Source organism: Panicum hallii, chromosome 4 (assembly GCF_002211085.1).
Source record: "Panicum hallii strain FIL2 chromosome 4, PHallii_v3.1, whole genome shotgun sequence".
NCBI classification, from domain to species: Eukaryota; Viridiplantae; Streptophyta; class Magnoliopsida; order Poales; family Poaceae; genus Panicum; species Panicum hallii.
The window spans coordinates 42,021,665-42,039,092 of record NC_038045.1 but is presented as its reverse complement, the minus strand read 5'-3'; the positions used below and the strand labels follow the sequence as shown (position 1 = coordinate 42,039,092).

Below are 17,428 nucleotides of genomic sequence, written 5' to 3'. Positions count from 1 at the left end.
CAGTAGTTTACTTTATGCATGTATAGTTCACTGTAAAATTTCGTGTCCAGAAGCTATGTCTAGGTTTGTAGATCTTTCTTTGATCAGTTTGTCTTGCTAAGGCTAAAATAAATAGTTTCTGTTGTTAATAATTGTTGGTAATTTTTTGTTGCGCTCTTTATCTGTAGCTAATCATGTTGTTTAATTATGTTACCATATTATGGCTGCATGTCAAGATTTTGCATTTGTTTAGTTCCTAGCTATAGTTTTTCCTTTTATGGTTATTGCTAAATAATTCTTTTTTGCATGTGTAATTTCAGCAACTTGTTTTGTTCAGTTGTAAATCAATGTTAACTCATTTAGGATCAGAATGTGGATTGCTTTTATATAACTTGATTATATTTGCTTGTTAGTTAAACAGAATATCTAGTTACTCTTTCTTGCTTTATGTGTGTGCTTAGCCTTTTTAAACGAGTTTAGTTAAATTTTTTTTTTGTAAATGGCTTCAAAAGCATCAGTAAAGATTCAGTGAGAACTGCACTTTGGATTTGGAAATGTTAGACGCTTGGCACATGAGTATTGCCACCATTTTAAAGTACAAAGTGCACTTTTACTTGCTATAGAACCCAAAACACTCATACAATAATTTATTAGTGGAGATTGACGGCTACCGTAGAATGGTTTCGTCTTTTACAACACAACAAGGTCCATTAAATTTTCAAGGTAGCAACACCCAAAAAAAATTCCATACAGAATTTACATCGTACAGTAGTTTAGAGTTTGAGCCGGGCAACCTTTCTTAACCAAAAAGCTAGTTTTTGGAGGAGGCCAACGCAAATTTTGGAAAAAGCTCCTAGTCGAAGGCCAGGAGGCTTGCAAGATACTCCCTCTGTCCCTAAATACTAAATACTGTTCATTTAAAAATTTTAGATATATTACTAGTAGTGAAGAATGATCATGGTATCTCTAATTAACTATAGCAGTTTGTGATTGAAAACCATGCTATTTATTTGGTTCCCTAGATCCTTAAAAATGCAAATGCATTGGAACCTAAATATAACATCTACTTAAGTATTTGATTGGCTCCATGCTATTCTCTATGCAATTATTTCTTGGTATTTGATATTGTTTTAATTAGATGGACTTTGATAAAATTTGAAGGCTCTTTGTAGGACGGATGGAGTACTCCCAAAAAGACTGTTGTTTTAGCCTTTAAAATTTGTACCACAAAGAATGTTTGTATAGCTTGTAATAAAATCCATCTAATTAAAGTAATGCCAAGTACCAAGAAAATATTGTATAGAAAAGCGTATAGAGCCAATCAAATGTTTATGTTTAGCAGATTCTGCTTTTCCAATTCCAATGCATATGTATTTATTGAGGATATAGAAAATCAAATAAGCAATACGGTTTTTTACAAAATTGCTATAGTAATTAGGGGCAACAATATCATTTCTTAGTATGGGTAATGTGTGGGAAATTTTCTTAAAAGAACAGTATTTTAGGGACGGGGACTGATGGAGTATACAGTACTCAGCAAGCACCGGTCCGGAACCCAACCCTTGCTCCTGGCAGGTCGTACAACACCTCGATGGTTCGCTGGTTCACGTTGCCGATGACGCCAGTGTACTCGTCTCCATCTGTGGTCCAGAACGCGAGGCAGCCATCCAGCAGGAGCCCGGACGAGGCGTCGAGGTCGACGGTGGCGCCGCCCCGGAAGGTCAGCGACACGGTCGGCACCGTCACGCTGTCGTACCCTGTGAAGTTGTAGCAGGTGTCGAGCTGGGCCGTCGGCGGCGCGAGCGGGTAACCCGCCATGGCGCTCCGGAACGCGGTCCGCAGCGCCGCATAGGCCGTGTCCTGCAGCGCCGTGATGATCGTGCCCGAATCCGTGATCATGCCCTCCCGGAACACGGCGGCTGTTATGTCCAGCCGCCGCCCGCCGACGCTGATGCCGGTGAGCATCAGCTGGTAGGCCCACGGCTGGTGGTCCATCGTTAGCAGCGGCGTGAACACGAAGCCCGAGGTGTTCTCCGGCGCGCCGAGCGCCAAGAACCCCGTGGAGCCCCCTGTTGGCGGGAGGCAGTGTGAGAACGCGCCGCCATGCTCGGCAGACATCTGCCACACGAGCGACTCCGGCACACGACCGAGGCCGAGTATCCCATCGATCATGTCGAACGGGCCCTCCTGGTCGTGGCCGCATCCGAAGCGGAAGCTCTCGACGACAGCTCCGGGACCAAGTGTCAAGGCGTCGCTGCTGTAGACGCCGGTGGTGTTCGCGCCACTACCATAGTCGATGTGGAACGCGCAGTCCCAGTTGCTCGTGCAGCCATCGCCGTCGATGCTGGCAGCCAGGGGCCCTGCACTCCTGGGAGTCGCAAGGGACGGGGGAGTAGGTCGAGGAGGTGCTCGGGTCGACCAGAGGGAGCCTCTGGGGGTAGCACTTGGTGGAGTTGCAGGGCTTGCACTGCACCCACGTCAGGTCGCTGCCGGTGTCCAGGAGCAGGGTCTGCGGGACGGCCGGCGTGCCCAAGCCCACCGTGACAACGTACTGTTGCGTGTCATAGGATGATCCCAGCTGTGTCGGAACGCTTACAGTTGCAGCAAAATTGCTACTCTGCAGCCTCTTGCTCCTGGAGACTCTCCTTGTAATGGACCTTGTGCGCGCATGGTCTCGGCAAAGCCTTTCGGCGATGAGCATCTCGTCTTTGGCCTGCACGGGCGCGCACGGCCCGTGCCGGTGCGCCAGGGGCACGGAGACACGGCCGGAGTGTGGAGTCGTCGTCCCTGCAGCGATGATGGTTTGGGGTTAGTATTGAGGGTATGACCTTTGTTTGTTGAAACACTTAATAATAATAATACTATCTTAGCAGTGTAAGTTATAAATTTCATTCTTTGGTTGGAGCAATGCGCCGTTTTTGTCAATTCAGAGGCTTACAGTCTAGTTACTGTCAAATCCAGCAAGAATTGGGCTGAACTTTGGATTCAGATTCCAGTGCAGCTAAGGGTGGTAAAGGCTTCAAATTTTTGCCTAGATAAGCTAAGGGTTGGGCTTTAAAAGTGCCGGGCTCTAATCTTATACAATTTTAAGCTAAAAATATATAAGAGCCAAGTTGGATTATGAAGAGAGCACTAGAGCCATGATTCATTACCACCCCTAAGTGCAGCGGTTTGGCCCAATTCCACTTGATTGATTCTTGGCCCAATTCGGAGAACCCAATGGCCATGAGAAGGGATGTAGATGGATCGGATACAGATGAATATTACTGATATTGTATTTTTTTTACATTTTCAATCGGATTTGGATTCAAACACGGATAGCCGTGGATTGCTTCGGTGACACATACAAATAGATGCGTATCGAATATGGAGTGAATCAGATGGATACGGATTTTTATTCGTATATCAAGTAAAGACAAAATTTGTTCATATCACATGTGTTGTAACATTCGAACACCCTACGAGTTCAAATTTTAATTAGGTTATGTTTAACAAAGCAAATTAACAAACCGTTACATGACATTTCTAATTTATTACATAGATAAGAAAGATTTGATCACATGACATTCTAACTTGCTACATAGCTTAGATCGGAGACATTCAATTGCACGACATTCTAACTTATTACATTAATGATATCTGACAAGCACTCGAATCAATTCTTTTGTTCTAGGAGGCTGATTTAAACTAAAATCGTTCTTGATTAACCAAATTAACAATAGGTGACATACCATTTTGGGCACTCAATTACACAACATTGACACTCTGAATTATTATATGCATAAATATGTAGGAGCGATAGAATTATTGTTAGAGTTTGAATTATTATACGATATTGAGTTTTGTTAAAATAGAACAAGCATATTTTTTTACCGTTAAATTATTGCTAGAGTTTGAGTTTAGGTCTTGAACTAGACTGGAATAAATAAGATCCAACTCAACAGAGTGCCAATAGGTAGATTATATTTTTAGAAAAAATTTGATGCTAATTTTATCTTTTCTAATTTGAAATGAATTAGTTATAAAATTTTAAAGATTAAATCAGAATTTTATGAATATATAACTTTACCTATTTCTAAAGCACGTAACGTTTCCAAGTTAACTTTTTGTTTGGTCCAAATTATATTATTGACATGTGGGCCTTGATACATATCAGACTAGGCCTCCGTTCACAATTCTATCATGTAGACCCCTACAAATTAATGCACGGGCAACTATGTATGTATCCGATACTTATATAGCCTTTATCCGTTGTAACGCACAGGTATTTGTCTAGTTTAATATAATACAACTATCTAAATCTAGTATCCGACTTAACTATCCGGATTATCCGACCGAATATCTGATATCCGATGGATATTACCTTTCTTGTATGCCAATTCGATATCTGAATTCGTGGCCGATGTCCGAGAAAACATCTAGATATCCAAAAATAATATCCGACTTTTTTCATTTGGTCGGTCGGTCGGGAAATATTCATACCATTTACATCCCTAGATATGACGATGTCTAGTAGATAGGAAAAATCTCTCTAAAAAAGTAGATAGGAAAATCAGCAGACAACTCACCTTGTTGGCACGTGTTTGTCAATTTCAATGCACGTCACACTTTTTTCACGTTTCAATTGCCTAAGGTGAATGTGGATGATGATCCACTCAGCAAGGAAACTGCATTCTGAAATGGTGCCTTCACAATTTTCTAAAATTTTAAAATGACATGTAAAGCCCTGTTTGCTTTTAAAGTTTTTTTCAGAGTTTTAGAAAAATAGAATGGTTTTGAAAAAATATTGTTTTAAAGTTTAAGAGGTGTTTGAATGCAGCAAATTCTATAGTTTCAAAAACCATGTTAATGTTAGAAATGTAGCCTTTTAGTATTAGGAACACCACTCATCACCTCTATTTTCTAGATATGAGTTTTTCCCCACATGTCTAGTCCCTAGCGTTACAGTTTTTAGTTACTATCTTTTTTAAAAATACTATAACATCTCCAAACAAGATCTATAAATTTCCAGAGACGAGAGGACAATCGAACAATGGTCTATACAACTGGGCCCTGTCCAATATAAGGTTATAGAAGTAGGAGCAGGACACGTGGGGCACGAGCTATCATATTTTAGGTGGTCTTATGTATTTGCATGAAATCTTGAAAAAGCTAATTTGAACACCTTTACAATTTGTTGTCTGTAATATTCCTCATACTAACTCTCAATAATCCTTAATTTAAACATAGAAAAAGAAAGTTCTGAGTTGTATAGCCATAACAACTTATGCAAATGGAGAGAGAGTGGTTTTATATTCATGAAATTTAGCTTAAAAGATAGTTGTCTCATAAAAACACTTCCTTCTCTCTCCAGTACATCATTGAAAATCCTATATGATATTTTATTAATGATCTATGAGACCGCTAACATGTACTGATGTACTTGTCCTAAGTGACCATGCATATTATAATATTTGAAGTCATACAATTCTCAATCTAAAAAAATAATTCCTATAATAATTTCATAATAATAGGAAATGTATTTGAAGCTATGACTACCAAATCAAATCAATCATAAAATACTCCAAGAAAACTTTAATAATATTTTTAGAGTATTTTGAATGTAAATACAATATTTTCAAATATAGTTGGATTTTTCGAATAAGTGAAGATGCATCTAGACCTCCTCATGGTATTTAATGAATTGAATGACAAAACAGTTAGGACTAACATTGTTGTTAATGACTTTTGAGAATGAATTTATTTCGATGATTGTAATTGTAGTATTGGCAATGTTTTTTATAGAGCCCCTTTTCAAATTTTCAAGGTATTACAAGCCAGCTATAAGGTATATACTGTACAGTATTGCTTAGTGAGGATTTAGTGAATGTAACAATACTAATTATTCTACTTTTAAGGAAATATTTGTTCATTTATGGTCGTTGATTACAATGACTCCTTAGACTTTTAGATTTTTTGTTGCAGACAATTGTACTTGACGGTAAACACAGCTAATAGGTACTTCCTCCATTTCAAAATGTAGGCTATTTTGACTTTTTAAGGTTCGTAGATTTTGCTATACACCTAGATATATATTATATCTAGATACATTGAAAATATTATGAATCTAAAAAGGCAAAATAATCTACATTTTGTAATGGAGGGAGTATGTAATTTTTGAACACAAAACTTTCTTTTACCTATTAAGACACACAATTTTCTTTGATTTGTTGTGTGCTAGCAGCATGTCTGATAAAGTGTGCAAATAGAGGTAGAGATGAGAAAACTCAGGTTAATATCCATTTCCTGCTAATCCTTCTCTATACGTAAATAGATACAGATGCTAAATTTGTTCTCCGACCGCAGCCTTGATAACTTGCCAGGAACATTATCTCCACTTTAAGATGATGCCCATTCATTTGTGTCATTGACTTTTTTTATTTGCAATTTAGTTCGATCTGGGCTCAGTTTTTAATATTTGCATAACTTGACTAGATTTTTTTTTGAGAGGCATATGAGGTAAATGGGTTTCTGATTGTGTTGAGCACTTGTGTCTCCCTTAATTTACCCACAAGAGTTCCAATTCGTTTTGAAATCTTTTCGTATACCTTTCTTTTGTGTAAAGTGCCTTGTGCATAGTGTAAGATGCATATGTGACAATATAGACTAATTTGTCCCTGAATCTTTTCTTTTTATATTATAATGTAAGATTCACTTGATTTATGTGTGAAGTGTGTTACATATCAAGGAGAAGGATAGGTTGTAGGATAGCAACTAACATGAGATTTTTCATGTTGTGCTTCGATTGAATGCCCATTGATTTTTCTGTGAGAGGATCATCTGTCCATGTCTGCCTCTCGTTTCTCCCAGATTCAACCTACCATTGCATAATCTCTCTGATCCGTCTGTTTGTGCCTCTTTAGTGTAGATTTGTCACTTGTAGTTTGCATACTACCACTTGTGTGTTTAGCTGTTTCCATAATTGCCAATTGATGAGGGTCCAATTTTCCAGGACGAATTGGGGCCAAGAGTGTATACGGACCACATTAGTTACGTTCCATTCTCTTTATGATTGGAAGGTTCCTCTCTCTCTCTCTCTCTCTCTCTCTCTCTCTCCCCCTCTCTCTCTCTAATCCCCTGGTAGCAGTAGGCTAACCAACATATCTCTAATATAGGTAGCAATTGACTAGTCACTTTGTGCTTTGGAAAACTTGCATGATCATTATGCTAAACTTACAACAAGATAAATTTGTTAATTTATAATATTCTTCCTATGTAAATTTTCTTCATTTATTAGATTTTTATGTGTCTTTGAATTATTTTGTCAATTAAACTTGCATATATCCCCCTTGCATATTCCTATAGTAAACTTGCAAGATCATTCTACTAAATTATTTTTAATGTGCAGAAAATCAGATAGAGAACAAATATATCTGTAAAACATGCATAAATCCCCAGCTTTACACCTATGTGTGATGATGCTACTTTCTAGCAGGTGGGCTTCTATTTATTTCAATCATAGATGCCTAATATTGTATTAACACCCAAAATTTCAGTGGACATTGTGTGTATGGTTACTATAATTTTTGAAAAATGTGCCAGTTAACAACCAGAAAACATGTACATTTTTGTTAATTAATTGCTACCTAGATGCTTTCTTCAAGCTACTAATCATTTTTTTTCCAAGTTAAGATTGCCAGCTCTACTTGGTGAGCTAATGAAGGAGGAAGCCAATGTAAGCACCAAGTTGCTGCTGTTCTTTCCCTAGTTTTGTGGTGCCTTGTCTTTTGGGTATCAATTAACTGTGATCTGGTTCATGTGTGGTCAATGCCTTTTCAAAATAGGGAAATGATATATTTAGTACATGTCCTCTATTAGAACTGATGATGAGAGTCAAGAACACGCAGGTTGCTACATTTCAACTATTGAGATATCAGTTTACCTCACAATATGGTCTATGCTTTCAATTGTTTGTCGATCTACATTGATTATCGTCTCTACCAAGTGCACAGATACTGGTATTCTTGTCATGCAGTTGTGTTAGTTTAGTGAACCAGGTTCACAGTAGGAATTCATTGTACCATTTTGCAGTTGGCTAGCAATTGTATTAATTATTATCAAGCTAGCAATTGTGCTAAGCCGTATCATTGCTACCCAACAGCTATATCATGGTTTCACAGTGATGCATTGCATTTTTGGCACTTTACTAAATTCCTTTAGTGCTGAATGCAAATAGCATTGTTCAACTGCTCCCATGTGTCCTCTCTTACATCTTAGGTTCTTATCAACAATTTACGCCTCAAATCAAGCGCGATGCTAGTTTTCCCGCTCTGAGCGTTTTGCTTTCTCTTGTAAGCATATTTGTGTATTACTTTGTTGGAGCAACCCTGCATAGCTGATGTCTTTGCTTCCAGTAGCGTTGCAATGATTTTAGATTATTTTCCCATGTACAAAATAGAGCTATAGCTAGGATTTGCCGTTTTAGTCTGTTGCAGAACAACATAACTGTGCCAATCCCAACAGCACCAACAGAGATTGCAAAGTTTTGCAAAGCTCATAAAACTCAATCTCTCCAGCACCTATGCTGTAGGTGCAACGCCTTCCACTGTGGCCCACCTTGGAAGCCTCCCGTGCTTGTGAGTGAATAGTGGAGAAGAGGCCAACTTGTACATCATTGCATCTTTGGGTAGCTATAGTAAATAAATTGTAATTGTATGTTTTGTTGTAAGAATGTAAGCCCAAAAATTTTATATTTTTTCCATTTGTTGTGTTCCAAAAAAAAATTACACGTAACCTTTTTTATTTGTTATGTTTTAAAAAAATTACATGTAACTATTTTTGTTGTGTTCCAAAAAATTTACATGTAACTTTTTATTTGATGTGTTCCAAAAAAAATTACATATAACTTTTGCGTTCCAAAAATTTAACTTTTTTATTTGTTGTGTTCCAAAAAATTATATGTAAATTTTTTATTTGTTGTGTTCCAAAAAAAGTGACATGTAACCTTTTTTATTTTTCTTTTTGCATGTGTGGGGTTGGAGGCAGATCTGTGATATGTTTATAGGTAGGATCAGGATTTTTGACGGCTACCATAGCATGCACTCCCGCCTCTCTTTTTTCTGTGTATTTTTTATGATCAGTTTTATTAACGGATGTAATGGGCTAATTTTTTCTTTTGCCTGTATTTTTATTGGACCTCCAAAAAAGTTTCTATCAGGCTGGATTGTAAGGGGTATGGGGTGTTTTGGGGATGGCAGGCAAAAAGGCCTCCAGCAGACAATAGGCAAAAATGCCTCGAACAGACAACAGGTAAAAAGTCCTCCGACAGACTAAAAGCCCACCAACCTGATAACAGGTCCGCAACAATTAAAAACGCGCTCGATATGCTTACTAAGGTAACAAACAGTAAGAAGCTGACCCAAAAAGGAAAATATGCTCGGACGATGCCCAGCCGTAGGATTATAAATCTGCGGTCAAAGCTGGTGATTGACAGATAATGTAAATGCCAATCGGTTGACGTGGAGACACATCCAATTAGCATCAATGGGTTCGTCTCGATAAAAGCCGTGATTTAAGCAATTAGATTTGCAATTAGTCTTTATTCAGTCCATCTAATTAGTGTCAAAAAGAGAACTTAGGTAAGGTATAGTCCCTAGGATCCAAACGCACACTTATTCGTCAGTGAAATACAAGCGTAAGTCCTTCACTGCAGGCGGAAGCAGCGCATAGTTTTCGGCAGTGTCCCCTGTTAAAATGAAGTGGCTCGGTTTGCTTCCAGAATTTCCTTAACCACGGACCTGAGCCCAAGCTCATCTAAGATCATCCCGTTGTGCGTCATGTTGGGGATCAAAACTGACTTGAAGTATTGCTGATCCGGGTCATCCCCCACCAACCTTTGCAAAGCTAGCACCGTCTCCAAGTTGACGATCCCAACGCCATCCCCGTTCACCACTCGAGGCGTCTCAGTGAAGTTACCATCCCAGTACACGACCTTATCCACCGTCGGCACGCCGACGCCGTTGACGGACGTAACCGGCACGAGCGGCGCCCTGAAGTTCAGCGTCACCGGCAGCGCCCTGGTACGGTAGCGCGCCACCTCATCGTCGGAGAAATCCCGCGGCCGCGAGGAACTCCGGTATGTCCTCGGCGGAGTAGTTCCTGCCCGCGTGACCACCAGCGGCCGGGCGCCGTACACCTTCGGGGACGGCAGGAGGGAGAACATGCTCCCGAACGCCAGCACGGTGCCCCGCAGCGTCGGCGGCGCGGGGCTCGCCGCGGCGGAGGCGAGGACCTGCAGGATGAGCGGAGCCGCCGACGCCGTGGGAAAGCATGACCAGGTGCTTGACGTGCCTCCTGCGCCACGGCAGCGGGGTCCGGTTGAGGAACACCGTGGCGTAGAAGCCGCCGAAGCTGTGCGTAACGAGGATGGCCGGCCTGTTCCCGTTCCTCGCGCTCGCGCGCTCCACGAGGCGCGTCAGCCTCGAGCGGAACGCCGAGAACGCCGCGGACGCCGCGCCGGGCGCCGCCGGCGCGCCTCCCTGTACCCGACGCCTTCCAGCGCCTCCACGAGCCTCGCCATGCACGCGTCCCTATGGACAAACGAAGCGAAATATTTGGCCTCCGATAAATTGGAATTCGACATGATCGATATTTGTCCCTATGGACAGCCGGAACCACCCGCGGCCCTGCCTCCGCGCGCCGCAGCCCGACGCCCGTGGGGTCTCGTACTCGTCGGTGAGCCGCGCGTCGAACTGGCTGCACGTGAAGCCCGGGAGCAGCACCACCGGGTGGAGGGCGGACGACGCGGCCTCGCCGCGTGGCTCCGACGACGGCGCGCCGGCGAAGAAGATCGTGGCGAGCAGGAGGAGGAGGGGCGTGAGGCGATGCTCCTGCGCCTCGATTGCGGAGCGCTGAATTTGCTGCTGCTGCTCAAGCTAATTGGGATGATAACGATGAGCTGATGACGCATCGACCGGATTATATATGGTGCCGGTTGTTGTGAGTACTAAGTGTCTACAAGCCATGGGGTTGACGAATGACAACCAGGACTGAATTGCGTTTGACTCTATAAAGTCAATTGATACGCGGGGATGCGTGTGGAAATGTGTGTCTCACATGGTACTGAACCGCATTTTTCAATTTGAACAGCGGATAAACTATCGCCGTCTTATATGGACGCGAGGAAATAGTTTCATTGTTGGTGAAATACTACCTCCGCCGACAGCCACTTTATTCAGTGCGGACTAGGTAGCTTTTCAACTGCGACGTCATTTTATAAAGTACCCAAAGTATCTGCCATTATGAAACATAATCCAAAATAACCCTCTAATCTTATCAAAATTACACATTATTACCATTATAAAAAATAATATAAAGTAAAAAAATTTAACATTGTATCTAAATCACCCAACTCTACCATTATAAACCGTTGCATAAATTAATCTATAAATCTGCATCTAAATTACATATATCTTTCACTACAAAATATTTTAAATGCACCAATATATAATTCTAAATTATATTTTTCTATCAATGTTAATATAGAAGATACTGATGTATGTCACCATGTAGACCATGTTACACATATGTAGGAAGCAATGAGAATGCTGATTCCCATGTTATACTTAAAGTTCAAACTAAGAATTTAATTAAACAATGTCAAACACATATGCAGATGCGATGCAAATTAATAAAATAAACTATGAATGTGGAGGAAAGAGTGTATAGAGTAATCGCTAACTATGGTTTGTCACATCCGCATCTCTTTGGGCTGCTAAATGTACATGTGAGTGATTGCACATAACTATATGGCTAATAGTCTTTTTTTGAGCTTTGTGGCCACTATCAAGCACGATAATAACTCAGTTTCCACTAGTTGGTGAAGTTATATCCGATTTATTTCAGATATTAAGATATATGAAAATTTTGATTTTTTTTAGGAAAGCACAAGATGGTGGCAACAAAGCTCACAAAGAATTCAGATTTAATTTCTTAATGTGCATGCCATTAGATTTCATATGAATGAGATCTGTTCCACTTCTTTAGGCAGATAAGAGCAGCAGCTAGGTTATGTGAATATTCTAAGGCACTGTTTGGATCACGTAAGATTAGGTACCTAACTTGTTAGGTGACTATATTTAGTTCATACCATATTGATCCCGGGATCAAAATGTAGATGAGAGACACAAAAAATACTTTTGCATGTGAGTTAGATAAGGTGGAGTAGTCTGGTTATTTTCATGATGGTTGGCTACTGTTAGTTCAAATTAGTGGATTTTGAGAACTAATAGAATAAAGTTTAGTTAGGATGGAACTAATTTTTAGTCTACAAAAGCTATTTGAATCACCTCATGGACAAACTTTAGCATCTCCAAGAGCCTTTCTAAAATCTACTCTCTAAATCATGATTTAGAGAGTTATTTGAGTAAAAGTCGTTTTCTATATCTTTATACTTTCCAACAACTTTTCTATATCTTGTACGTAGTATAGAGAGCAATTCTCGCTCTCCATCTTTGGTTAGCGAGAAATCCGAAATAGACGATGTCTATATTTAGATATCCAGCCTTCTAGAGGGTAATTTTTAACTAAAATTTTTATTCCTAAAGATATAAAGAGTCACCTGAAGATGCTGATTAGGCTCTAAAATTTTTATGGATCCAAACTGAACCTAAATCAGAAAAATGAAAGTGATATGATTGGAAAGGATTAAACTACCCTCCAACAAAATTCTTGAATATTCGAGACCATAAATTGATTACAATAACTAGATGTGCAAGATGATGCATGGCCGCTGTGGTTGATCCCTGTCGATCGGGGAGCAGTAGCCAATGCAATTAACTGATGCCAATCAACAATCGCGCACAAATACAAGTATCCAACGCACGGACAAATTTATTTGATTTCAGTCGTCTGAGGAACATAGCATGAACCTTACTAGACTTCCAGACGCGTGCACAGTGAACATTCCATCTATGGAGTAATGGAGAACAGTTCTTCCGCATACGGTGCTTTGCTCAGCACGCCCTGGCTCTGAACCCAACGCGCAGCTGCTCCGGATCGTACAGCACCTCGAACGCGCGCTGGTTCACGTTGCCAATGACGCCGTTCCCGTGGTGGCCGGGCCTCAACCTGAACCCCCTGAACGCCAGGCAGCCCTCCACGAGGATCCCCGACGGGTTGTCGAGCTCCACCATCGCGCCGCCCAGGAACGTCAGCGCCACGCCCGGCACCGTCACATTGGCGTAGCCCGTCAGGTTGTAGCACGTGTCGACAGGGTGGATTGGCGGCGCCGGCGGGTACGCGGCCATGGCGCGCCGGAACGCCGCCCGCAGCGCCGCGTAGGGCGCCGCCGGCAGCGCGCCGTGATGACCGTGCCGGAGCCCAGGATCATGCCATAGTCGCCGTACGGGAACGCCGAGGGGGCATGTCGAGCGGCCGGCCGGCGACGCTGATGCCCGTGAGCGTCACCTTATAGAACACGGCGTAGTGGTCCGACAGGTGCATCGGGGTGAACGAAAGCCGGACGTGTCGCTTGGCCTGCCGAGCGCGAGGAACCCCGCGGAGCTCCCCGTCGGCAGGAGGCAGTACGAGAAGGCGCCGCCGTAGGACGGCGAGGCCTGCGACACGAGGGACTCCGGCGAGTTCCCGAGCCCGATCAGGCCTGCGGACATGTCGTCCCTGCTAGACTCGTGGATCGACTACTGCGTGATAGGATCGGGTGATGTCGTGTGGATCTAAACAAGTCGAGATAACGTGAGGGAGAGAGCAAAAGGGGCACTGGGGATCATACCGTCGTGACCCTGCATTGCGGGAGCAGCAGAGGGACCTGCCATCATCTCGGGTAGCGGTGATGCTTGAGGTAGTCGAGGTTCGGTGTAGGTCTCGGCGTCCTTCGGGTCACCATGGGAAAATGCGGGGACGATGTGGCATCGTCGATGAAGGCGGCGGTAAGTCTTCCCGCCGCTCCTGCGCTTGCTCTAGATCGGCTAGGGTTTAGGTCTGTCGGTGGAGTGACGGCGACACGGTGAACCTTGTATGTTGTGCCGCTGGCCCCCACCTCCTCTTTATAGTGCAGTGCGACGGGGGCCCACCAGCTACGAACGGGCTAGAGTGCCCCCGATCAGGGCGCGTGTGAGAGGAGGCCCAACGGGCCCGTTGGTAACCGAGTGGGCTTAGGGAGATCAATCCAACAATCTCCCCCTTGATCTTACCCTGTACTTTTCTTTTCCTTTCCATTTTTCTTTTCTCGTTTCATCATAGATTTGTGCATAGAGCATGCCTCGTCGTCACGGTCATCTGCCGATAGACTTAACAACTACAATACACGCCTCCATTCAGAAACACATTCTTCAACCTTTTGGGTCCTTATAGTCCGAAGATCACAGGCTATCTCTTAGCCCCATGCCGGCTACGTGTTCCTTGAACACGCTGGGTGGTAAGCCTTTCATTAACGGATCCGCAAGCATCTTTACTGTGCTTATATACTCGAGACTTATAATCTGATCTCGAACTTTATCTTTCACAACATAATACTTTATGTCAATGTGTTTGGCAGGGCCACTTGTCTTATTTTTGTGTGCATACATTACTACGGGCTCATTGTCGCAGTACAACTTTAGTGGTCTAGATATATCATCAACCATTTTCAGACCGAGTATGAACTTTTAAGCCAGTTCACCTGCCCCGTAGCCTCATAACATGCAACAAACTTGGCATACATTGTGGATGATGTAGTAACGCTTTGTTTGCAACTCTTCCAGGATATTGCTCCCCCGGCGAGGGTGAACACAAACCCAGACGTGGATTTTCTGTCATCTCCTGCATAATCGGAGTCTGAGTATCCTACGATACGCAGAGATTCTATTTTTCTATATGTCAACATGAGACCTTTTGTTCCTTGCAAATACCGCAGAACTTTGTTTACTAACTTCCAATGTTCTGGCCCTGGATTACTCTGGAATCTGCCAAGCAACCCGGTAACATAAGCTATATCAGGGCGTGTGCACATTTGTGCATACTGTAAGCTTCCCACAGCTGAAGTATACGGTACCATCTTCATCTGATCAAATTCATATTGATTCTTGGGATATTGAAATTCCCCATATCTGTCGCCCTTAATTATAGGTGCTTGTGAGGCACTGCATTTATGCATACTGAATTTCTTTAGAACTTTTTCTATGTATGTCTTTTGGGACAATCCTAATACCCCTTTTACTCTATCCCGATGAATCTCGATTCCTAAAATGAATCTTGCTTCACCAAGATCTTTCATCTCAAAATGTGAGGATAAGAACCTTTTCGTTTCTAGTATAGCAGACTGACATCACTACTTGTCAGTAGGATGTCATCCACATACAGGATTAGAAAGATATACTTTCCATTCTTGAACTTTGCGTAAATGCAATTGTCCTCAACATTTTCTTTAAATCCGAACTTTTTTATTGTTTTATCAAACTTTAAGTACCACTGTCTTGAAGCTTGCTTTAGCCCATAAATTGATTTCTTTAGACGGCATCCCAACTTTTCTTTACCTTTCATGACAAAACCTTTCGGCTGTGCCATGTAGACGGTTTCATCTAGATCCCCATTTAGAAATGTTGTCTTCACATCCATCTGATATAATTCTAGATCATAATGAGCCACAAAAGCCATTATAATTCTGAAGGAATCTTTACATGAGACTGGAGAAAAAGTCTCATTGTAATCAATCCCTTCTTTTTGTGTGTATCTTTTTGCCATGAGTCGTGCTTTAAATTTATCTATATTCCCTTGGGAGTCATATTTGGTTTTGTAGACCCATTTGCAGCCTATTGTCTTGGTTCCTTTAGGAATTTCCTCTAAGTCCCAAACTTTATTGGTACTCATCGATTTGATTTCATCTTCCATGGCATCAAGCCATTTGGATGAGTATTCACTTCTCATGGCTTCTTCAAATGAGGTGGGATCATCCTCCATTTGAACTTCTTCGCTATTATAGACTTCATAGTTGTCAGGAATAGCGGACTTTCTTGTTCTTTGAGGTCTCCCATAGGCCTGAGCCTGCGGTGCCTCATCTATTTGGGGCTGTTGTTGCTCCCACTTGTGTGGCAACAGGTTCTTCAGGAGCCTGATGGATGGGTTCCACATCCTCATTCATTGTTACCACAGGAGGAGCCACTGTAGGTGTTGGCATTGCAGTGACTTGTACTGGCGGTGCAGTTACAGCGGGCAACGAGAAGAAAGGTTCTTGAATCACGGGATTGGGTGTATACACCCGCTTCTCCTCAAGATCAATCTTCCTTATTTTTCCGCTCCCCCGGATCATTTCATCTTCAAGGAAGACCGCGTGTCTCATTTCTACAAATTTTGTGGATCTGTCTGGACAGTAGAAATGAAAACCCTTTGACCTTTCTGAATAGCCAATGAAATGACAAGATACTATTTTAGGATCTAGTTTCGCAATAGTCAGGTTAAATACTTTTGCCTCAGCAGGACTCCCCCACACCCGCAGGTGATTCACTAAGGGTACTCTTCCTGTCCACATCTGATACGGTGTTTTCAGCACCGATTTATTGGGAACTCTGTTGAGAATATGAATGGCGGTTTTCAAAGCCTCCATCCATAAACTCACTGACAATGTAGAATAGCTGATCATGCTTCGCACCATATCCATCAGGGTACGATTACATTTTTCAACCACTCTGTTCGGCTGAGGTTCGCCCGGCATTGAGTACTGGGCAACTATGCCTTGCTCCATCAGGAACTTTGTAAAAGGTCCTGGAACTTGGCCATATGGAGTATGTCGACCGTAGTATTCCCCTTCACGATCGGATCTTACGATTTTAATCTTTAAATCATGTTGATTTTCTACTTCAGCCTTGAATATTTTAAATTTATCCAAAGCTTCAGATCTTTCTTTTATCGGGTAAATGTATCCATAGCGGGAATAATCATCTGTGAATATTATGAACGAGTCATAACCATCCACACTTTTTACATTGAACGGACCACAGATGTCTATGTGAATTATCTCTAATACACTTGTGCTCCTTTTGGCATTTTTCTTTATTTTCTTCACGAATTTTCCTTTTATGCATTCAATGCATTGTTCTAAGTCAGAAAACTTAAATGGAGGAAGAATCTCATTTTTAACTAATCTTTCTATTCTCCCCCTCGAAATATGGCCTAAACGACAGTGCCATAATTTCGACGACGCATCATGAGTTCTTTTTCGTTTTCTATTCGCAAGTGTAGACGAGAATACATTTGCGTTGTTATCGCATACGGAATTCATACTTTCACGCAATGATATCAAATAAAGATCATTTCTTCTGAATGCAATGGAAATAACTGTATCATTACATTCTATTAAACACCTGCCATCTCCCAAAAGACAGGTATAACCATCTTTGTCCAGGTAAGACACACTAATTAAGTTCCTTTGTAAAGAAGGTACATATAAAATATCTCTAAGAATCATGATGAAGCAAGT

At 41.9% G+C, this 17,428-nt stretch overlaps 3 pseudogenes; all 3 read right to left on the bottom strand.

The window, feature by feature from the left end:
- Positions 1–1,512: 1,512 nt before the first annotated feature.
- On the bottom strand, positions 1,513–4,397 carry LOC112890497 (annotated as a pseudogene).
- Positions 4,398–9,669: 5,272 nt separating this feature from the next.
- LOC112890496 lies at positions 9,670–11,534 on the bottom strand (annotated as a pseudogene).
- Positions 11,535–12,971: 1,437 nt separating this feature from the next.
- On the bottom strand, positions 12,972–13,628 carry LOC112890495 (annotated as a pseudogene).
- Positions 13,629–17,428: the final 3,800 nt, after the last annotated feature.